At 47.3% G+C, this 23,586-nt stretch overlaps 2 long non-coding RNA genes across 2 annotated transcripts; one reads left to right on the forward strand and one right to left on the reverse strand.

Annotated features, from left to right (window-relative positions):
• Window positions 1–337: 337 nt before the first annotated feature.
• On the reverse strand, window positions 338–21,078 carry LOC128123246 (uncharacterized). The gene is made up of 4 exons (XR_008222612.1): window positions 20,465–21,078; window positions 6,724–6,847; window positions 5,543–5,638; window positions 338–507 (listed from the first exon to the last, which is right to left on the reverse strand). It is a non-coding gene; the product is annotated as an uncharacterized LOC128123246 (long non-coding RNA).
• On the forward strand, window positions 3,672–4,610 carry LOC128123247 (uncharacterized). The gene is made up of 2 exons (XR_008222613.1): window positions 3,672–4,222; window positions 4,302–4,610. It is a non-coding gene; the product is annotated as an uncharacterized LOC128123247 (long non-coding RNA).
• Window positions 21,079–23,586: the final 2,508 nt, after the last annotated feature.

Below are 23,586 nucleotides of genomic sequence, written 5' to 3' on the forward strand. Positions count from 1 at the left end.
GAAACCATGGGCAGATTTCCCAGCAACTGGGAGAAGCTGAGAGCTTCTGACCTTGTCCTGAGAAGTCTCACAGTGGAGAAAACATTTCTCCAACCCGAGCCATACAAATCCCTCGTTTAAAATAAAAATTCTTTCAAGAATCTTCCCCCACCTCCCCAAGGACTTTTATGCTAGTGCTATTAAAATCTGTCCCCACAGGATAGCTGGAGTAAATTCCTTCCGCTGATGGCTCTCAGATGACTAGAAAAGCAAAACAAATGGACAAATTATAGAATGGTGAACTAAAAAATCAATAAAATTCAAATTAAAAGCATTAATTTAATAGGGTGTTGTTTTAGCATGCCTACTTCACAGTTTTCTTCTTGAGCACGGGGCTGACTGTGGGGCGTGGTATTTTGTGAGCCTGGGGGCCATCCAGGGAGCTATGCCCACTCTCTTGCTGTAGCCACTGTGGAAGGCTGTCCATGGGAAGAGGGCACATGGCTGTATTCTTTTATTCTGAGTGCACTATAATTAAGAAAAATAACTGAATGAATATGGACCCTCAAATCTCAGGGCTTTATTTTTTAACTCTTCCCCATGTACACACACACATACACACACACACACACACGCACACGCACACGCACACGCACACGCACACGCACACGCACACCCTGAGGAATGTATACTTAAAGACCATCAAGAAAGAGGAGATCCTGGCCTTATGGAGTCAGTGAGACAACTGGGCTAAACATGGAACAGCTAACAGAAGCGAAAGTGGCATTCATGCAACCCTGCCTTCTCATGCGCCTGAGGTCTGAGAACGGAAAGGTCAGGGATATGGGCAGTCTAGGTGCCCACAGGAGGGTCTGGCCTTTGAAGATACGCAGAGCATATTTTAGAGTGGGTGGCTGCAAAGGCAGGTCCCTGTGGAGGGGCACAGTCTCAATAAAGGACAGCACCAACTCCCACAGGGTCCAGGGTGATGCCAGTTCTGCCCAGTGACTGCCCTCTGCCCTCTGCCTCTCAAGGGGAGCTGGGAAAAGCAGACAGGGAGGATGGCCTGCCCTGCCTGACTCCCACTCTGATGGTTCTCCCTCCCCTCCAGGTTCTTTGCTCAGTGTGTGGTGGGTGTTAGATGGTCCTTCAAAAAGTCCCAAGACAGAAGACAGCTCAGATACACCAGCAACACCACAGGCAAAAGCCTTTGAAGGGTTTGTTCAACCCACACTTGTTAAGTCCTAGGATGAGGGACTTACTCTCAAAGAATAATGTTAAGGGATCCAAGGAGGAAATAAATCCTGGGTACAGACCAGTGTGGTACAAGGTCGAGATGGGATGTATGCATGAGAGCAGGAGAGAGGGTAGTGTCTCAGAGGCTTTTGAGATGGGGTGGGCTAGAAGGGTGGTTGCAAGAAGCTGTGAGAGAGTGTGGCCTAGTTGCTGGCCCAGGAAACAGCAGGCAGTGAGGGTGTGGAAGGCTCAGAGAGTGCGTGCGCATGTATGTATGTGTGTGTGTGTGTGTGTGTGTGTGTGTGTGTGTGTGTGTGTGTGTGTGTGTGTGTGTGTGTGGCTGGTTGTGGGGACATGGAGAACCAGGCAGAAGTAAGGCTATCTCCCTTAGTCTAGCCAGACTGTAGTTTTCTAAGCATGGGTAGGTTGTTGTGACTCATAATGTTCTGACTCCTCATTCTACCTACTTCGAGGGAGTGTGGGAACATGGGAAAGGGAGAGGTCAGAGATGATGGTAGCTGTCTGAGGGAGGGCAGCCAGGGCCTTGGATGGGAGGAGATGGAGACAGATACCCAGAGACTCTCCCCACCCGTCTCATGTCTGACCCCCTCTCAATTAGTGCATGAGGAAGAATGCCTTCTTTCCTGGACCTGGATTACTGGAGAGTGCCCCAGAAGAGTGAGGGGGCACTTGGAGGATGCTTGTGACAATCACTTGTGCACCTCTAGCCCCACTATCTATACCCTAGATATTCTGATGTATGCTGACCACCTCACTTCCAAATCTACAGACCATCCTGTTCTTCCAAAGTCTGACACTGACCTGGAAGTTTTTTGGCCAAAGGGCTAGCCAAGACTTACATAGGCCTGCCATACATACCACGACAGAGTTTACAGGTCATACTCATCTGTGAGTTGTGCCATTCATGACCCCCTCGTCCTCCATGAGGAATTAGCTGAGTCACCTGAGGAAGGGTGCTGTGGCTTGCTCAGCTAACCCTACGCCAGCCACCATGCTTACTGTTCCTCTTTCCAGCATCCCATTCTAGGCCGTCCAAGACAGTGCCACCCAAGCTCAGCCTCTCAGTTTCATGGCTTTACGTTCTCTCTCTTCACCTCCATCAGGATCTGCTAAGGCTGGAACCAGGCACAGATACCTTAGTGGTGGCTACCAGCATGTGGACAGAACGCTTATCCGGGAATGCTCACTGAGTTGATCCCAAATGAAATTCTCAGTCTGTTGATGCTCTGAGTTCAGGTTCCATGCAATGAGCCCATGCCAGCTCCATTTTCATGGTCCAGACTTTCAGTTCTGCATAGGGCAGCCCCCATGTATGACCCTCTGTCCCCAAAGCCTTCTTCTGCAAAAGTCTCTGGCACCCACTGTAGCGATATATTGTGTACCCTAATAAAATTTATCTGAAGATTAGTGAGCAGAACAAGCCATCAGATTAAACATAGAGGCCAGGCAGTGGTGGCACACACCTTTGATCCTAGCACTCGGGAGGCAGAGATCCGTCTAGACCTCTGTGAGTTCAAAGTCACCTTGCACTACATGAGATTGACTCAGTCTAGGGGAGAAACAGAGCCAGAGAGTGGTGGCACACACCTTTAATCCCAGTACTGGGAACCCCACATGCCTTTAATCCCAGGAAGTGATGGCTGGGCGGAGAAAGTTATATGAGGAGACAGGAACTAAAGGCTTTTAGGCAGAAGCATCCCTTTCAACTAGAGGTTTTTTTTTTTTTTTTTTTTTTTTGGCTGGAGACTTTTGGGTGAAGACTCAGAGGATTTCAGTCAGAGGATTTGTGGAGTTGGTGAGGTGGTATATGGCATTGGCTTATTCCTTTGCCTCTCTTATCTTTCAGCACTTACCCCAATATCTGGCACCGGGATTTTTCATTAAAAGACCATTTAGAATTAGTGTTACAACCCACTTCACCCCGGAACGCATACCTGTTTACCTCTTTCCTCTCCAAGCACTGTGGTTGCCTCTCTGCTAGCTTGGCCCACATGTTTCTCTTGGGGGTCTGCATTTTTTTTTGACCTGAATTTTAGTGGTGGTTGAAGGCACTTCTGCTGTCCCAGCTTTCTCATTGAACCTGCAGCAATGGAGGCTACCTCTTCCTATTCATCACATGAAACAGCCTCTTCTACCAAAGCAAAGTATGTGTGTGCTTGCATGTGTACATATATGTATGTATGTGTATGTGCCTGATTGTGCGTGAGTATACATGTGTATATAACTTTGGGTGATTGCACCTGTGTGAATATGTGTGCAAATGTGTGTGTGGTGTGCAGAGGGGATATATGTTCTGTTCATTGTTACCTGTGTGTCCTTCTGACTTCCTATATAGGAAGGATTTAGACATGCCAATCTGTTTCCGCTTGTGCATAGTTGAGCTACAGACATTTCAAATGTACTTTGAGTCACCTTTTGCATATGGCCGAGCAAACCTTAATCAGCCGTCTTGAATGACTACATCATTGCTTATGTTTGCAGCTGCTGGGATGGCTGATGGTCAAGACAGTGAGTGGCTGAGCCCCCTCCCAACAGGCTTTCTTGGTTCTGCCACTCACTGTCTATTGAGTCGGCCTCATTCAATCCAGAGTCTGCAAGCTCTGCAGAACAGGCCTGGCTTCGGGAAAGAACCTGCTGCTGGGCGGGTAATGGAAGGGGCTGGCTCCTTGGAATGCATCATTCTCAGGTAGGCTGTTTGGTTTGGGCTTGTAGTCCCCTTTGGTTTTACTCAGATGGCTAGGATTGAAGCCAACCTTCAACTCCCATATCTGGGCCAATGGACTTCCTCTGAAGTTTCCCCTTGCAGGAGATCACTGTCTTCTCATCCCACAAGCACCCCCTGAGCACCTGTTAGGTGCCAGATGCTCTCCTGAGTGCAAGGGAAGCACAGCGGCTGAACGAAGCCGACAGAGATCCTGCTCTCTGGAGACTGATACTGACGGGCCGTGAGGGAACTTTTGGAGGGAATGCCATTTTCTGCATCCTGGTAAATATTTGCATTCCATGGTATTTGAATCTGTCAGAGCTTGTTGACGATACACTTAAGACTTGCATTTCCCCCTCAGTGCAGGCCTTACCTCCCAGCAGAAAAAGAATTGGATGTAAACATCGACACGGTGGCTGGCACACGTGCGGAAGTGTTTGGCAGTGCAGCGCACCGATGTCTGCAACCGCTTTGAGTGCATCAAGGAAAGACATGGCTTGGAGCGCCGATGCACTGTTAGATAAGGCATGAAAGCAACGTCTCAAAATGTTACTGGATCTGTGAGTTATTCTTTGTGCAATTCTCCCAACTTGCCTTGCTTTTGAAGAGTTTCCTGATAATGTTGTCAGGAAAACGAAACAAATGAAGTAGACATGAAGGCATAAAAGCTTGAGGTGGTCTCTGTCCTATCTGGTTTACATTCTGGTGGGAGGGGAAATGTTTAGTATGTTAAAGGGTGAGAGACGATTAGAAGAAAAAGAAAGCAGCAGGTGGGTAGAGCCTGTGGGGAGTAGGGCTGAGAGCTTGCCAAGGAAAGCCTGACACGCATAGGAGCGAGCATCTGGGAGATGACAGCAGGCAGAAATAAGCTTCTGCACATGGCCAGAGATGTGGATGGTCAGAAGACAAGGGGACCTGCTGGACTGGGAGGGAGGCGGTGGGATGGTGCTGGGGGGGCGTGCTTCGGGGCTTGTAGCACCATTAGAAGCATGGCTCCTATGCGAGGGAAATGGGAGCCAAGGAAAGGCTTTTGAGCAGAGGAGTAGGAGAGTGAGATAATAGACCCCAATCTTAAAAGACTCAGACCTATGTTTGGGACAGAGTGGGGCTGGGAGGTAATCACAGGCTGCTGCAAAGGGCCGAGGCACAGACCGAAGAGATTTTAGATGCAGTTGGATTCCTGATGTCTTTTCATGGATTTTCTTGCAATCATGAGGGAGGGGAGACACAAGTTCCGTTGACCTAAGGTTTCAGGTTTGGGTGGATGGTTTCCTGGGCAGAACAGTCAGAGGAGACAGGAAAGAGTCAGCAGGGGCGATATCACTAATGTGCAGTAGGAACTCGTGTGAAGGCTCCAGAAAGAGCTGGAACTGGGCAGAGATCAAAGTGGCCTCTAATACAGGCCAGAGTCACAGCTGGGGCCAGATGCCAGGAGAAGTCATAAGGACCAGCGTGGACTAGCTTTGCCCATACCTGATGATAAACCTGGCTCCTGAGTTGGATTACAGAAGCGGCTGTGGCAAACCTATCAGCAGTCTGTCCAGCCAGCCTATCCTTAGCCTCTTATGGGCAGTGTGAACCCATTAACAATGCCAGACATACCTGCCCAGAGGGAGTGCTGATGTGTTTGTCAGAAGGTGATCATCTCTTCATGACTTCATGACAAGCCATGGCCAGGGTCTGCATCTGGGGGTGGGCCTGCAGAAGTGCACAGAATAAGACCTTTGTCCTCAACTAGAGCAGTGGTTCTCAACCTTCCTAATGCTATGACCCTTTAATACAGTTCTTCATGTTGTGATGACCCGAAACCATACAATTATTTTTACTGCTACTTCATAACTGTAATTTTGCTACTGTTATGAATTGTAATGTATATATCCAATATGTAGGATATCTGATAGGGGACCCCCAAATGGGTCGTGACCCACAGGTTGAGAACTTTAGATTCTAAAGAAACCTGCCATCTTGGAAACTGCTCTGATCTCAAACAGAAAAGGATTCTGTATAAACCTGGGTGCAGCCCTGCACTTTGCTCCCCTGCTGGGTGTGGCTCACGGCCTGTGCATGCATCTTCTCTCTGATCCTTTTCAATGGACTCTGGCCAGTTACCATGTCAACCCGTGAAAGGTGAGAAAGGCACCTCATTTTGAGAATAGGTCTAAGATAAGTGACTGTTCCACCTGGAAAACCTTCTCATCCCTAAAAGTCTCAGACCCACTTTCTGGGACTGGGGCTGAAGAAGCAGAGCCACTAGGATTTCAAGAAAGGGGTGCGTACTGCCCTGTGCCTGAGGACGACAGGCTGACATATAGGGCAACTACCAGCTGGTGAGGCTCATGGTCAGCTGCCCATTGGCTCTGATGGTACTGAAGGCCATAGGGCTTGGCACTATTGAACTGTAAGTAGGAAGAAGACACTTGACTGAGTGACGAGCTTGACCAGGAAGAAGCCAGGCATCCTGGAGAGACCCAGGAAATTTGTAATTCTCTTCTTTGAGATGGGCCAGACTTTCCAGCTCAGTTCAGACTCAGAATGTTCTTAAACAGGCACTCACGCGCGCGTGCGCACACGCATACACACCACCACCACCACCACCACCACCAGAGGATTATATTGATTGTCAACATTTTGTCATAACTAAAATATAATAATAATATTGTTAATTAAGCAAAAAGGGGGGAAACTCCCCTCTGTGAATACAGGTTCCAGGAGACAAAGGGAGAAATTAACACGTGAAGATGCTAATTTGTTGCTCATGTGCTATAAATACCCCGGGATCATACCAGCTCTGAGTGCTGGATTGCTTTCCTCTTCTTAATGGACTCAGCCCTCTCCGCCTTCTTGTTGAGTGAAGACTTTGAATGAGGACCAGGAACGTGACCAGAAGGGAAGCTTTTTTTTTTCCTCCTGTTATTTCAAGACGGACAATAAAAACATGATTTTGTAAAGGGAAAAGCGAGATCTACAATTATCTGCATTTAGGAGATACACAGCGGAGGCGTCTTTGTCCCATGACGCTTCTGGAAATAGCAGTTGAAGAAAAATCAAATCTTTAGTTGGATGGGATGGGAGGTGATTGGATGGGTGGTTCTGATCCATTCCCAAATCATCCTTTAAGTGGCTGATGTTCTGGGCCACTGCACATGGCGCGGGGCCACTGTGAGGCTGCACCCGCCCCTCAGCGTTCCTCTCCTCTCCCGAGGAGATGGAGTGCTGAAATATATCTGTGATTGAAAATACTTAAGTGTGAGGCCTCCAGCGCTTTCCCCTTTCAAGGTGACGGTAATTGAAGGATGGTGCTGTGCGAATCTGACATTTATAATCCGGCTAAGGAAAAGGTCAGCTTCCTTTCAGAGTTGCACCAGAGCCAGCGGGGAAAAGAGTCCTGAGATGTCACAGCACGTTTCTGAGGTTTTGGGTGATGCTTTGATATAATAACAGCTTCAGTTTGCAATGTATAATTATAACCGTCCCAACTCCCCACAGTGTGAAGTGACAGGACTTTAAAGAAATAAAGCCGTCACTTCCTTTCCAGGAAGGTTTGCACACAGGGACCCCAAGCCTGGGGCAAACAGCCTGCAGGAGAAATAAACTGCTTTCCACCTTGGATGAGCAGGGTGCCATGGGGTACTTTAGGGTGGATAATGAGAGGATCAGAGGACCACAAGCAGGGCTTCATCCGAGGGCCAAAGGGAAGCCACAGGCTTGTGTTGGGGGTCTTGAGAGTTTTTGATGAGTTTCGGGGAGGAAGAGGGAGGGTGATGAAATGGGGGGCGGGGAACCTCACCAGTAACATCCTTTTTCCCCTTAGGGAATTTGAAAATGGAAAGAGTATCTCTTTAATGCAAGCCCCACCCAACAATGGAAACCACTATTGTGCACTATGTGACTTCCGCAGCTTGGCTTGGCCTTGGGAGCAGCTCCCACCAAGGGAAGTCAAGATGGGGACAGAGGGGGATTTGTAGAAGTGCTGGGAGGCAAGACACTATTGGCACACAGAGCAGAGAGTCAGAGGTATGAATCCGAGGTGCTCCCAGTGATTAAAGACACATCCCATCCCTTCTGTGGAAGATTGCAACCAGTGTGGCTTGCTTGGGTTTTGTGTTTGCTTTTAAGGCTGATGTATTTTTATTTTACGTGCATGAGTACTTTGCCTGCATTTATGTGTGTCCACCATGTGTGTGCAGTGCCCACAGAGGCCAGAAGACAGAGTTTCTGGATCTGGAGTTACAGATCCCCAGCACCTACACGGCCTGTTCATGCTGGGTTCCTTCAGGTCAAAGAACAGCAGACAGCAGTTCATCTGGGCATTTGGGTTTCACACTGAGAAACATGTTCTGGACCTGGTATGGTAGGGGCAGTTCCAGGGCCTGGTCATCCTTGGTGCCTTGTGGGGAGGGGCTGATATGACTGCTGCTACAGGAAACCTGATGTAAATATAAAACCCACAGGGTGGAAGGCCACCTGCTCTCATACCATGGAACAGTTGTAACAATGATGCATGCTCCTGAGATGTTGGGGGTGGGGGGCGGGCTTGGTGTGTTGTTGGGGTCAGAGTTCAGCTCTATGTAACTTATGAGCAGGTCAAGGCTTACTTCTAAGGATCCAAAGTTCACTGTCTGGCCAGATATAAGGCTCCAGGAAGGCAGTGCAGGGAATCAAGGCCAAAGCATGGCCAGAGTTGTAGCTTGATAAGGGGTCAAGCTGTGAACTCCAGGGATGGATTGCCTCAGAATTCACCACTGGTAAGAAAACTTCCTAAAGCTTATCTTTCACAACAGACTGAACCACGTGGTGGCTTTCATCACAGGGTGAAGGTTACATAAGCTAAAGATCTTTTTTCACAGTTTAGACTTCGGGAGGGGAAAGGTGTTGACTAGCTTGGCTGGAGTCAGGTGCGCACCTGTACTCATCGGTCATTTGTGGCCAAGTGGGGTGTGGGGGCCTCTGAAGGCCAAATGCTGCTCGTTAATTTTCTTGTTATTATGATAAAATACTTGACAGAAGCAGCTGAAGGGAGGAAGGTTTCTTTATTTTATTAGGTTCCAGCAGAGCAGGCCATCATGAAGGAGAGGAAAGTGTGGCAGAGCAGATAACTCCACAATGGTGGGAGTGTAGTGTGGCAGGTGCTCACATCTTGACCAATGGGAACCAGAGACAGGACTGGAAGTGGAGGTGGGATAGAGCAAAGGTTGCTGGCTACACCTCCCTCTTAAACCTTCCACCACCCCCTAAATAGGCCACCTACTGGGGTGCAAGTGTCCAAACATAGGAGCCTGTACAGTACACTTCAGATTCAAGCTGTGTGTGACAGGTCATACACTGTGCCCTGGGCTATGACTCTAGAAAGAGGGTACTGTATGAACCAGGGCCTTTTCAGCTACGCATGTTTCCAATAGCATCCTAGCATGCTTCTTGGGGTGTCAGAGGATCTCCAGTGACCAATGCTGCATGAACGGGACTTGGCAGAGAAAAAGAATGGAGGCAATTCTAAAAGCAGTAACAGTAACTCGTAGCTAGAAGAGGATTACTTTCTCCGTATCAGTTTCCTCTTGTATAGAGTCGACATCAGGCTGGAACCAGTATAGTGCCATGGGAAGTATTGTGCACACAAAGGACTTAGCATAACCTGGAGTGTGATAGAACTCAGTGCCAGCCGTTCACATTCATATTATAACTATTGTTGTTATCGAGGGTTACAGGAGAACACAACATACTGACTAGAAAATGCAGTAATCCTCAGATAGAGCATAGAAAAATTTTAGAACACTGTGGATACACACACCACACACACACACACACACACACACACACACACACACACACACACACACGCACATGAACGCACACGCACATGCACACACACACACACACACAGAGAAAGAGAGAGAATGAGAGAGAGAGAGAGAGAGAGAGAGAGAGAGAGAGAGAGAGAGAGAGAGAGAGAGAGAGAGAGAATAAAACCTTTCAGGAAGAGCAAATGAGAAATAGAGAAATGGATTCTTCATAAAATAGCAAGTGTGAGCAATACGGAGTTCAAGAATACAAGGAGCCACATATCCCAGGCTCCAGAGGGAAAACAATTTAAAGTGAGAATTACATACCAAACCTGAAATGCCCTGGAGGGCAAAGATATTTTCAGGTATTGAGGACTCAGAATCATGCCGTTTATAATCTATCTGAAAAAAAAAAAAAGACTAGAAACAGGAATGATGAATGGAAGACGACATCAGGAGAAGAAACGAAATGGCATGCAAAGGACGAGTAAAATTTAGAGTTAAAAATGAGTAATAGTGGATCATTAAAAATAACAACTTGGATTAAAATTCTAGAGGTTGTAAATGTGGAAGAGGAAACAAGGGCAGGGAGAGGCTGGACCACACCCAGGCTTGTGAAATCTCACTATCTGCAGATGCAATCCCTCCCCATTACTATTCTTAAAAGTCCCCAGGAAACTCTAATATGCAGTTGAAGTTGACAGCTACTGTCCTAAACTGTGTGGTCTCTGGGAGCAACAGCTAAAGACTTCTGGATCCATCTTAGGGAATTACTCCCACTCCATCTCTCCATACAATGGTCTGTCTTTCTCTTCATCCATCTAACAAATATCAATGGAGTCTATTATGCCATTCTTGTTCTAGGTACCAGAGGTACAGAAATAAATGAATAACATGGGGGGAAACCCCCAATTAAAAACATCTTTAATTCTGGAGCAGGGTCAGACAGACAGGAGAGGCAAATTCCATAGAGGTACCCCTGCAGCACCATCTGTAGGGAAAGGAAGTTGGAAAGAGTGCAAATACCGAGGCAGACACTTCCGGAGGTCAACAGGACAGTCCTGGGTAGAATTCTGTTACAGTTCACATGTGGAGTGTCCTCACAAAAGACTGACCTGTAGGTTTTGGTCCCCATTGGTGGAGACGACCACCAAGAGGTGATCGGAGCATGAGGGTGTTAATTGATTGAGGGTGCAGATTGATTCATCCATGAGTTCATAGCTGAGCAGGGTATTGGGAGGTGGGGCCTGGCTGGGGGTGATGGGTCATTGGTCATGTACTCTTGAAGGTTACACATGGTCTCTAGTCCCTTCTCACTTCCCTAACTCTCTCTGCTTCTTGTCCTCCACAAAGTGAGCATCTCTGTGTGACCACACCCTTCAGCCACTATGCTCTGCTTTACCATTTCCCAGAGACAATGGTGTCAGCCCACCATAGACCAAAGCTGTTGAAGCTGCGAGCCAGAGGAAAGCCTTCCCCCTTTCAATTGTTCGTCTCAGGCATCCCTCACAGTAAGGAAAGAAAAACTGATTGACATTCCAGGCAGTATTTCCCTAGGCAAGTCACTTAATGACTCGAACCCTCTGCTGCTTTCTCACTGTGAAACAGGGGTAACAACACCATCTTCCTTAAAAGTTATTTTTATTTAGGACTTTGTTTTTAGAATCGAATGTGATGATACATTGAAATCTTAGTAGAGTTTATGGTAGCAATGTTAGTGGCTGTGGCATTTGTTCCTGATGCTGTAACTTGGGATAACGGGACACAGGAAGGCAGGTTTTACACGTTCCTTCTCATATGTAGGCATTTCTTTTAAAAAGTCATCCTGAAAATTAGAATAGTGCTTAGTAGGGGCTGGAAAGGGTGTCATGGCAGGGATGGTGAGGGTGGAAGAGGGTGAATGGATATGATCAATACTCACTGTGTATGTGAAAATCAATGTGAATCTCATTACTGCATAATTAATATGTGTTAATAAAACAAGGCACGGCATTGAAAGCATACACAAACTAGATAGCACGGTGCATTGAACTGATAGGACCCAGTGTCAACAGCTTCCAACTCCTGGCCATCATTTCACGCCACTCTACTCCATTCCACCTCATTCCTTTCCTTCTTTTATTTACTCCAGTTCTGGGGATTGAACCCAGGACCTTGAGCATGCTAAGCAAACACTCCGCCACTGAATTACAGTCCCAGCCCTTTGTGTACTTTTTGTGCATGTCCTATGTTTCATGAGATGGATCTTGGTTTAACTTGTGTACTGTAGATGTGGCATTTCAGGATAATTAGTAATCCCTGAAGTCCAGACTCCTGATGTCAGGTGCCAGACACAGTTTGGATGCGATGCTCTTGCTCTGCAAAGTCACATGTCACCTACATAGGAAGTGCCTCTGAGAACCAAGGTCCAGCCTTGGATAAAAGAAGTAGACAATGAAAGTCCTGTTTGGTGAGTTCTTACTCCACACTATACTCATGGCAAGTACTTAACACCCATTGTGCTGCCTATCCTTCATAAAATCAGTAAAAGCAGGTTATTTGTTACAGACTGGGAAAGTGACCTCCACACACTGAAGTTCAAGGAGTCGGTAAGGAGAGTCTAGATCTGAATCTTGGCCTGACACCACAGGCTGATGCTTTTGGTCTGTCATCTCTACCATCTAGAGCAGTGGTTCTCAACCTTCCTAATGCTGTGACCCTTTGATACAGTTCCTCATGTTGTGGTGACCCCCCCAACCATAAAATCATTTTTGTTGCTACTTCATAACTGTAATTTTGCTACTGTTATGAATTGTAATGTAAATGCCTGATATGCAGGATAGCTGATATTCAACCCCTGTGAAAGGGTTGTTTGACCTCCAAAGGGGTCACAACTCATAGGTTGAGAACCGCTGATCTCGAGCAATCCCAGGCAGGGAGGGAAACAGGCTAACTGTAAAGGCAGAGATGGAGTCACTACCATTTGGCAGAACGGTGATTGGCCATAATTAGTGACCTTGAAGGAGAGCTCCCTGGAGGCTCTGGACACCTTGGCATAAGGCATCTGAGCCACTGTGAGGGCTAGTTTTACGTAAACTTGACACAAGTTAGAGTCACTTTAGAAGAGAGAACCTCAACTGAGAAAACTCCCCCTCAGATTAGCTTGTGGACACACCTGTGGGGCATTTTCATGATTGACGATGGATGTGGCAGCACTGAGCTCACCGTGGGCAGTGCCACCACTGGATTTGGTGGTCCTGGGTGCTAGAAGAAAATAGGCTGAACCACAGGGAGCAAGCCAGTGAGCAGCACTCCTCCATGGCGTCTGCATCAGTTCCTGCCTCCAGGTTCCTGCCGCACTTGGGTTCCTGCCCTGACTGCCTTTGATGATGAACTATGGAAGTGCAAACGAAATAAACCCTTCCTTCCCTAAGTTGCTTCTTGTGGTCATGGTGTTCCATCGCAGCAATAGAAACCCTACCCACCGAAGACAAGCAGTGTCCGATACTATGTGCTCCTTATGTTGGAACCCCGAGTGACACGGTGTCTTCTTGCAGCCCCTAAGGCAGGCTCTGCCCTCCGTGGCTTGTCACTCACCCTTGCTCATGTCGGGTGTCTGTTCTATTGACCATGGCCTTGCCTGCTTCTCAGTCCAGCTAAACCTAAAACTGGACCCAATATTTCAATAAAAGCCTCATTTAAGTTACAAACTGTGGGAGGATTAATACCATGTTTATCTACCGAATTAATTATCGAGTGAGTTTCAGGGTCCATATGTAACGATTTCAACATTGTCCTTATTAATGGGTTTCTTCCTTAGGAATTGCAACTGCTATTCAAATTGGCTGCCCTGTAGCAGCTACCAGAATCTCAGTGAAGGGCTCATTATTTTTGCATATTTCATGCTTCATTTTCTGCTGAAAATGATCCACATTAGCTAATTGTAGATGTGTTGTTCAGGTCATGGCTGTGTGGTGTGAACTCCGTACAAGAGTGATGGATCTTGTCTTTTCTGACTCAGGGAAGGTATCCTCGGGCTATGCGATAGAGGCTGCAGGAGGGAGGTAGCATCGGAGCACCAAGCCAGTGGGCAGCCAAGCTGTGTTTTAATATGAGTGATACCAGCCCATCTCTTCAGGAGCTTGGATGTGTGGCTCAGAAAGGTGGGCATGCCTGCCGCCTCTGTGTTTGCCCCTGTCCTGGAGAGAGCACCGTTACATTTCCCCTTCAGTGTCCTCAAGGGTCTGGTGGGGCAGGGTGCCTTATCCTCCCATCCCACTTGAGAGAATTCAGGAAGGAAACATCTTATCTAAAGCTACATAGAGACAGTGGAAAAAAATAAGTCAGATACCCGCTCTGGATTGTCATACAGCACCTCCTACTGGGTTAGTCTCCTGGACTCACACAAATCATTTTGACTGTTAAACTCCAGATACTCTGGATGATTGTAATCATCCCAGCTCCCAGGTGACTCTGGCTGGCCAATCAGAACACTCCATGGGAGGACACTTCCACTCACACGTGTTTCCCATTCACAATTGTTAACAGCATTTGTGGGCAGAACAGTGAGGGTAGAAAGAGGATTCCAGGCAGAGGAGGGAGCTTGCGCGGAAGCCTTGTGGAGGGAGAGGATAACATTAGATATGAAGTTTGAAGGCTCACTCTGGCTGTGAATGCCTGGTGAGGATGATATCATCAGGATAGATGTAAGAGACTTTTAGGGCAGAGCAACCAGAGCACACGTGAGGAACAGTGCCTGTTTGTGAGAGGCAGTCATCTGGAACTGAAATGCCCAACATGTATTAATTAATCAGAAACCCGGATTCCCCCCGCCCCTCCCCCAACAGAGACCTGGCCCCCAATCTCCTGTCCTGGCCAGAGTCAGTTGCTGTGACTCCTTCTTGATAAATACATTTAACCATCATCACTAAGGCTGTCTGTAGCTCATCCCCTGCAGCAGAGAGGTGGGCAGTGCCACGCTTGCCCACAAACATCACAGGATTCCCATAATTTTAAAAATGAATCTATTAAATTACGTTCTCCTAGAGCATCAAACTGAACATTTCCTAATGAGTCAGGGCTCCATTTCTCTTCCTTTGTGATGTTGTTGTAGCTGGTGACAGTTACAACATAAATTTGTAAAACCTTACACTCTCAGCAGGGAATAATGAGGGAAAAAGTGGTTTTGACAAATAATTATGGGTGAGCCCATGTGAATACACCAGGGTAGCTACTGGATGTGAAGTGTGTGAGCAGTGAGCGCCTGAGGTCCTGAGGCATGGGGAGAGCTTCTGATGACGACTGGCCCTTTGTATTATGACACCAACTGTCTCCATATGGTCAGTTCACACTGGAAATTTCTTGCTACTGTGAGGAATTTATTGTTCCTATTCACATAGGAATGTGGGCTGGGAACTGAATCAGGTCTGTGATGTATGTGGGGTAAGTCACCTACCCCACAGCCAGGACCCTCTCCTGGAGTGTCCTCAGAGAAGTCTTGAGTGGGGTCGGGCTCAGGGTTTAATCTGAAACAAGTCAGTTTGGGGAGACAGAACCCATGTGGCTGGAGGGTAGAGTCGTCAGTCCAAATCTGAGTTTGTATACGGTACTTCTCCATGATTTCACTATTGAGGTTTCAGCTACCCAATGTTACCTGGGGGCTGAAAATCCTAAGTGGAAAATTATGGAAGAAGCAGGTGGTTAATTTTAAATAGCTCATCTTCCTGAGTAGCCTGATGTCATTCCATCTTCCACCCTATTCTACAGGGGACACGAGTCACCCTGTAATGTAGTGTCCCCTCATTGTGAACACCAGAGTTTCTTAAACTGTAGGTTGTAAGCTCATATGGGGTTAGGTAACTGAATGTGAGGCTGCAAAAAATTGGCAACAGCAAGAAAACAACTGACAGCAAATGCTGGCGAGAAGTGTGCGAGCATTCACTGCTGCTGGGATTGCAGACTGGCAGCCGCTGTGGAAGTCAGCATGGAGAATTCTCTAAAAGCAAAAAGTAAGTATACCGTATGACCCAGCTGTACCACTCCTTGGTATATGCCCAAAGGCGAAGACATCATACTCCACAGATATTTGCTCAACCATGTTCACTTGGTGCTCTATTCACAATGATTAGAAAATGGAAACAACCTAAATTGCCTCCAACTGATGAGCTGATAATGAAGATTTACACATACACAGGTGTGAAGAAAGACGAACTCCTGAAGTCTGCAGGTAAATGAATGAACTAGAAACTGACTAAGACAACCCAGACCCAGAATGACAAATGCAGCGTATTCTTTCTTATTTATGGATCTTCCCCAAATCTTCAGATGTGAATGTATAACTTGCAGTAGCTTCAGAAACCAGTAAGAGGTTTCTGAACACACAGTGACCAAATACTAACTCAAGACCAAATATGTAATGGCTCTGTGATGTTTCTGGCAGCCCTTGCCCCTGCTGTACCGTGTAACTTCACTGTAGCCTTGTTCGTGAGACACGGCATGCACTCTTTGCATCTAGTGTGTTGTCACCAGCAAACAAACAGCTCAGAGTGAGGCTACTGTGTGCCACAAAGTGCAGTGATTTTTGTACACACAAATTTTTCTGCTTTATAGAAATGCAAGGGCGCCGGGCAGTAGTGCCGCACGCCTTTAATCCCAGCACTCGGGAGGCAGAGCCAGCCAGATCTCTGTGAGTTCAAGGCTAGCCTTGTCTACAGAGTGAGATACAGGACCAAAGCTACACAAAGAAACCCTGTCTTGAAAAACAAAAACAAAAACAAAACAAAACAAAACAAAATGCGAGGGCTTACTTACGGAAAGAAATGACGTTGTCTCTTTTCCATCATTCCTTACTTAGCATGTATGAAATTTGTATCTTTTTGAATTGGACTGCATTAGAATATTTGATTTTAGAAACCACTGGATGGGTTGCTGGCTTTAACTTCATTAAAATAAAAAAGAAAACATTAAATGAATTTTGGTTTGAGATTGAGACAGAATTTCCGTGGAGAGCTTCTGAAATGGCCCTGAACATTCTTCTGCCACTTTGTTTTTCCCTGTATGTGTAAAGCAGAGGCTGCAGCATTGATGATTATAGCATTAAGAGTACTGATCAATTCTGAAAAATGTTGAAGAATGTTGTATGTCCTGTAGTGTCAAAGATTTAACCAAGATTTAGTTATGTAAAAATAAGCCACCATATCCATCTCATTAGTACCCAAATTTGCTTTGGACTTTAACAAATGATAAAATTACATATACTCCAAAGAACTGTTTAAAAATATTTTCCTTCCTGAGTTATTACTAGTAAACACCTATATACCCAGGGTTGCGTAAAATCTCTGATGGGGCTGATAATTTTGCTCGGTTGATAGAGTGCTTGCCCAGAATGCATAAAGTCCTAAGATCCATCCCCAACACAGTGGAGACTGGGCTGGTAGCACGTGTCTGTAATGCTGGCTCTTGGGAGGTGGAGGCAGCAGGATTAGGAGTTCAAGGTCTCCTTGACTACACAGCAAGGCAGTCCGGATTTGATGAGACCTGTCTCATAAAAAAAGGGAGTCACAGGAGGAAAAAGTTCAAGCCACACTAGTCTATGTGACCTTCCCCTGCTCCCTGTTAGGCTCTTCGAAGCTTCATCAGGTAGATACTCCAACTGTTTGTGTTCAAATAGCCTTACTTTTACCCAATAAAGTCTCTGACTTGGGCAATTTGAATATGCCAAATAGAGTCCAGAAAGTGCTCCCTTTAAGGGAAGAATTTTCAGCTTAATAAGGAAGGAAAAGTGATATACACTGAGGTTTCTAAGCCCCATGGCATGACCTGGCGAGAGTGGAGAGAGGGGGGAAAAGGAATTCCTGCAGTTTTGCTGTTTTCCACATCTGGTTGTGAAAGTGACAGTCACAGGGTGACAAGGATATAGTGGGGAAGAGAGAGCTACTGTCCAGGGCACACCATCCTCCTCAGGCTCAGGCCAACACTGGGCGTGATTAGCCCATGTCCTTCTGATGAGGAGGGATGGACACTCTCAAGGCATGGGGAGTGAGTCAGTCTGGGGAAAGATCAGTGGCTGGCTACCAGCTCATCACATCAGTGATTGCATGCCTTGGGTCTGATGGTGGTGCATTCTGAATGACGCCTGCAATGGTCCTGGGTCCAGGCTGTCCATCACCCCCCACTTGACCTCACCATGACCCTTCTTCCTCTACTGTTATGGAGGAAAGCAGATTTTTGTTGTTGTTGTTGTTGTTGTTTTAAGAGGTTTTCTCTGTGTAGCTTTGCGCCTTTCCTGGAACTCACTCTGTAGCCCAGGCTGGCCTCAAACTCACAGAGATCTGCCTGGCTCTACCTCCCGAGTGCTGGGATTAAAGATTTTTTTTTATAAATATTTTTTAAGATTATTTTATTTATTATTGTATACAATGTTCTGCCTGTATGTTTGCCTGTAGGCCAGAAGAGGGCATCAGATCTCATTATGGATGGTTGTGAGCCACCATATAGTTGCTGGGAATTGAACTCAGGACCCCTGGGAGAGCAGCCAGTGCTCTTAACCACTGAGCCATCTCTCCAGCCTGGAAAGCAGATTTTGATCTCATCAACTTCTCTCCACCTTTGCTGCTCTGGCTTAGACCCCACTGCTGTCATCTGTCCCTTGGAGCAGTGCCTATTCCAGATACATGCTGAGTTTCCTCCCACCATTTTGCTCAGCGGGGCCCATCTCTGCCTGACTGCATGTGAATACATATATGCCTATGTGTCCATGGAGCAGGTGCACGAGTTCTCTGCCCTTCCGTGTTTGCGGCCACTATTCTAAGTGGTCGTTCCCATGCATACACTGTGTGCAGTGTCCATTCTCCCTTCCAAGTGCTAGTATAGTATGAGACACTGAGAGCCAGCCAGCAGCATGACCACCGTGCTAGGAGCTGCGTCTCCAGGCTCCTCTGTGCTCAAGGAAGTCAAGCGGCCAGGTATCTGACTTTGACTCTGGGATATGAACGGAAGGGCCACGTGCAATTCTTAGGTCATCAACTTTTAAAGACAAAAGCCATTTGACTTTTCCTGCTGTATTGTTGTGAAACAACAGAAATGGAGGGTGTGGATGTGGAAGTCCTGTGTGGATATGGGTCTGCCAGGTCCCTGGTTGACTGTGTGGGATGATTCACTCTGTTTAGATTCCTACATGTCTTTGTGAGAGCAGCAAGTCATCACATGTTGTCTTTAAATTGTGTGTGTGTGTGTGTGTGTGTGTGTGTGTGTGTGTGTGTGTGTGTGTGTCACAGTTGCATGTGTGACAACATTTTGGAGGAATCAGTTTTCTCCTATCATATTGGTCCTGGGGATTAAAACTCAGGTCATCAAGCTTGATGACAGGTACTTTTACCAATTGGTGAGATGGCTGTTGGTGATAGTCAGTCTGTTGCCTAGCTAATGACACATGTTGGCTCTGCACATGGGTCCCAAAGCCCGAGGCCAAGGCTCCGTTGAAACTGGCCTCTCATCTGAGCTTAGCGGTAGCTCCTGTGAGTGGCAACCCCTACGCTGATGGCTAACATGACTGATGTTTAGAGAGGGCCTGGTATTGTCTAAGGTCACAGGTGTAGAGCAGGAACAACAATCCAGGTCCCCAGCCTCCAGCGTGTGCCTGTTCACAGTGCCAGGCTTTTGCCTGTAGTCTTGGAATCAAGACCATAATGTTGTTATTAAAATATTTACTTGCATGAAAAATTTCTATTACCTGAAACTCATGTATTATAGATGGAATCAGTAGCTTAGAAGGAAATACACAAGAAGAATCACTTTAATAACAAAAGCTATGCAGATAAATTCCTCATTTCAGCAAGCTCTTGGCGGTCCCAAATAAATATATCATTTTTATCAGGCAAGTGCTCTAGAAACAGCGTCTTTGAGAAATATGTCAAAGTAATCTTCCTGGCTCTGCTCCCTTCTGGAGGAAGGAAATATGATTGTGACAGCAAAAAGAACGATTAAAAAGGATTTCCTCACTACAGTGTAATCCACCGCAAAGAAGCTAGCGAGATGGCTGGACCACTCATCCGTTTCTTCCAGCCCCTAAGTGGCAGGAGGATGCAGCCTGGGGTCAGAGGTTAGGGCTCTGCCCTCTAGCCTCCTGGCTGTATGACCCCTACCCCCGAGCCTTCACTGCCTGCCTCTGAGGGTCTTTTAGGAGGAAATTTCTATAATGTAGAGTGCCACGCAAAACAAAGCAAAACAAAAATGCGACTCAACTTAACGGGGTCGCCCCTTATGGTTTAAGTCACAGAGGGCAGGGGGAGGGAAGCATGGCAAATGGATCTAAGAAGCCTATTATTGGCTGGAGCGTGAAGCATGCGCATGCGCTCACACACTCCCTTCCACTCTGTAAGTGCATCATCGGCCTGGGTCCCTTATTCTTTTCCACTTCCTTTTCAGGCTCTCCCAAACTCTGCAGTGCTTACCCTCTAACTCTTTGCTATCTCAGATTCTGTTTCTGTCCACCCCTCCCAGTCACCTCTGCACATCAGGACACTGTTGCTCTGTGGCTGCCTCAGTCTCTACGTGGGACTCCCTGCCCATCCGCTCCCTCTTCCTACCCATCTGAGCTTCCCCCCAAAACAAGCCTTTATCATCCCCTTTCAAGATGTCCTGTAGGACAAGGTCCAGGCTCTCCTCTTTGGCACTCGAGGCCCCTTGTACCTCTCTAGCCCCAGCAGTGCTCAGTGGGGGCAAAGGACGCAGCAATCTCCACACAGGTCCCGCCCTCCATGTCCTGTACCTGCTCAGGCTGCTATCTCTCAGGCTGGTCTTCCTTTTCTTCTTCTGAGTGATAGCTTGTCTCCTGGGTCCAACACAAGTGCCTCTTCCACACAGACCTCTGGATTCTCTGAGAAGAGGCCAAGACTTTCTCCTTTGGACTCTCCCCAGAATCCTCTTGGTGCCTCCTGCCTAAGCCCTCTGAGCTGTAGACCCCTGACCAAATCTAGGGCAGGAAGGTGTAGGAGGTGGAGAGCCAAGCCCAACATCAACATGCTTGGAAGATTGGGGAGTGGGCAGAGGTAAGGGAGTGAGGTGCCTTCATGCACGCTTGTGTGTGTGTGTGTGTGTGTGTGTGTGTGTGTGTGTGTGTGTGTGTGTGCGCGCGTGTGCCCTTTAGCAAAAGCATCCTTATTTCAAGTCTAACTCAAGAAACAAATTCTCCCTTTTCTTTCTTCCCTTGGTTGCGTGTCTGCTCTGTCCCCACCTGATTCCACCCTGGCCCATCCCCATAGCAACCCTCAATCCTCGCCAAGCCCCCAGGACCTAGATGAGAGGGGGGGGCACCTAAGAGACCGTGCTGTTTTGCTTTGCATTCCTGTCTGGTGCCCTTCTGTTCTGGTAGGTTCCTGACGCTTTGAGATATTCAACATCTGAAGATGAATCGCAGACCAATCCTTCTGCATCACATGCCACTCAGGCGAGCACAGGCAGTCTCTAAATATATACGCACTTATCTTTCCCATGAAGCGGCGTGGGGAGGGATCAGAGCTATAACTGTATTAATGTTCCTGATCCCAAGAAGAGCCTGTACCTGCAGAGTCTGCAGAAGGATGATAGGTGACTGTCTTTAAGGGAGACAGTGTGTGAGGCTGGAGGCTCACAATGGGTTCTGTGGATCCTGAAGCCTGGGCTCTCTGCATAACACTTGCTGTGGTGTGTGTGTGTGTGTGTGTGTGTGTGTGTGTGTGTGTGTGTGTGTTGTTGCATGCTAAGTCACATTGAGCCTGGAGTCCACACAATATCAGACACCACTGATTTCTCTTATGTACCTCAAAAACTAGCCTAAGAAGACGGAAGTCACACCCGCCTTTGTTACAAAGGAGGGACTCAGAGAAATTGGCCGTGGGTTTCTCATCAGTTGTGCCCAATGATACTGTCTGACCCACACAGTGGGACTGTTGGGGCTGTGTAGATGTGCCAGTAATTAACCTTGTAAACTCACTTTTGAACAGCCTTCACTCTACAGTTTAGTTAAGTGTGTGCGCGCACCTCTCTCTCTCTCTCTCTCTCTCTCTCTCTCTCTCTCTCTCTCTCTCACACACACACACACACACACACACACAGAGAGAGAGAGAGAGAGAGAGAGAGAGAGAGAGAGAGAGAGAGAGAGAGAGAGATATATTGGCAGCTCCACTAGTGAAGAAGCTTCTCACTTTCTCCGGAAATTAAGCCAGCTTTCCGTTATCAGATCGTTTCTAAATGAGTAAAGGACTGGATTTTGACATCACCGCCTCATTTCTGCAAGAAAGAGACAGGCTGACAAGTTGTTTTGTCTCACACTCATTTGAGCAGAACGTTCTGAAGAATGTCCCTGTGTGTTAAAAGATGCTGCTGGGTAGGAGAGCTGTCCACAGTGACCAAACATGACTGCCATTTGCAAGTAATCACCCTATGCTGGAATGCAGGACAAGGGGAGATGCATTCCTAGTTCCAGGCTTGGCTGGGGGTGGTTTGCTCAAGGTGGAGGAGGGCAGAGGACATCAGGTGAAATATTGTGGCCATTCTGCTCAGATCTGGATGCTGCTGTACACAGATCTGAAAGCAACCAGTTCTGCCCAAGAACATGGTACTCAACAGTAGCAACCTCCCCCACCCCCCACTCCCAAGACTGTTCGGTCCACATGGTAACAGACCCAGGATTCACAATGCTTCCTGAGTACCTCAGCACCCTCTGGACACAGCTGATTGGTCCAAGGTGAGGACAACCCACACAAGCTGGACGAATCAGATTCTTCCTCCAAGAGACTAAGACTCTTGAATCAAGATGCGCAGGTCCAGGGAGTCTTTGACCTTGAAAGGCCCTTGGCAAGGGCAGGTTCAGTGATGGCCCCCTTCTCCTCAGGTGGAGAGGAGCGAACTCTCAGAGTCCAGCTGTGGAGCCATTCCTGGGTTGAATCCAAGCTGTGATCCCAGGGTTGTAAATCTTCAGTCAGGGATTTATTCTTTGGCTTTTGTTCCACAACCTGAAAAATAGAAATCAGGTAAAGCATAAAAATATGTCGTGGAAATAATTGTCATGAAGCCACCTTTATTTGTGGAACATCTAGGTAAACATCTAGATGTTTACTTAAAATATTGATGGAGTCTTTGGTTTGGAAAAGATAGGTCTGAGATATGGCGGAGAACTCAGTGAGCTAGAAGGAATTACATTGTCAGGCACAATGAGAGGAAGGACGGAGGGCCTTTTAGAGGAGGAGGCTGATGGCAGGTGTTAGCATTCAGGCATTTACATTGTCCTGCTCTCGGGGATCTAGTAAGGCATGTCATCTGCAGTAGCTAAGATGTGACACTGTAGCTACTGCAGCTACTAAGTAGCAGCGCCACTCTCTCTCTATGCGCATGCGTTATGTCCCAGTATAAAAGGCAAGGCCTTCTCACCTCTCTCTCTCTTTCCTGCCACCCTCAATCAGAGGCACCTCCCCCCAATAAACCTCCCACGTGAGCTCTGTTGCCTGGTGTGATTGTGTGGTGCCCCTTGGCTCCAACCTGTCAAGGTCGCCTTCTGTCACTAAATTATTACAGTAGGAATGAGGGGTGAGGAGTCTCGGAAGACAGGGGTCCTGGGTGCTCTGGAGAACAGTGTGCACTTCCTTCCCAGGGCTGCTCTCACAGAACCTGTTCTGGGCAGCTCCCAGGAGTTCCCATGCATGTCTGTTTCTCTCAACACCACAAACAAGCTGCTGTGGGCGGGGTCAATGTTGGGGAAGCAGAAGCCCCTGTCCTGAGCTTCCTTATGTCTGCTGTAACTGTTAGTCGGCTTTTCATCTTTGTGACAAAATACCAGACAGCATTATCTTAAAAACCATTTACTCTGGTTCAGAGTTTCAGAAGTTTTAGTTTATGGTTGCTTTGGCCCTGTTC

This window comes from Peromyscus californicus, unplaced genomic scaffold (genome assembly GCF_007827085.1).
Source record: "Peromyscus californicus insignis strain IS unplaced genomic scaffold, ASM782708v3 Scaffold_3__1_contigs__length_106647218, whole genome shotgun sequence".
Classification (NCBI taxonomy): domain Eukaryota; kingdom Metazoa; phylum Chordata; class Mammalia; order Rodentia; family Cricetidae; genus Peromyscus; species Peromyscus californicus.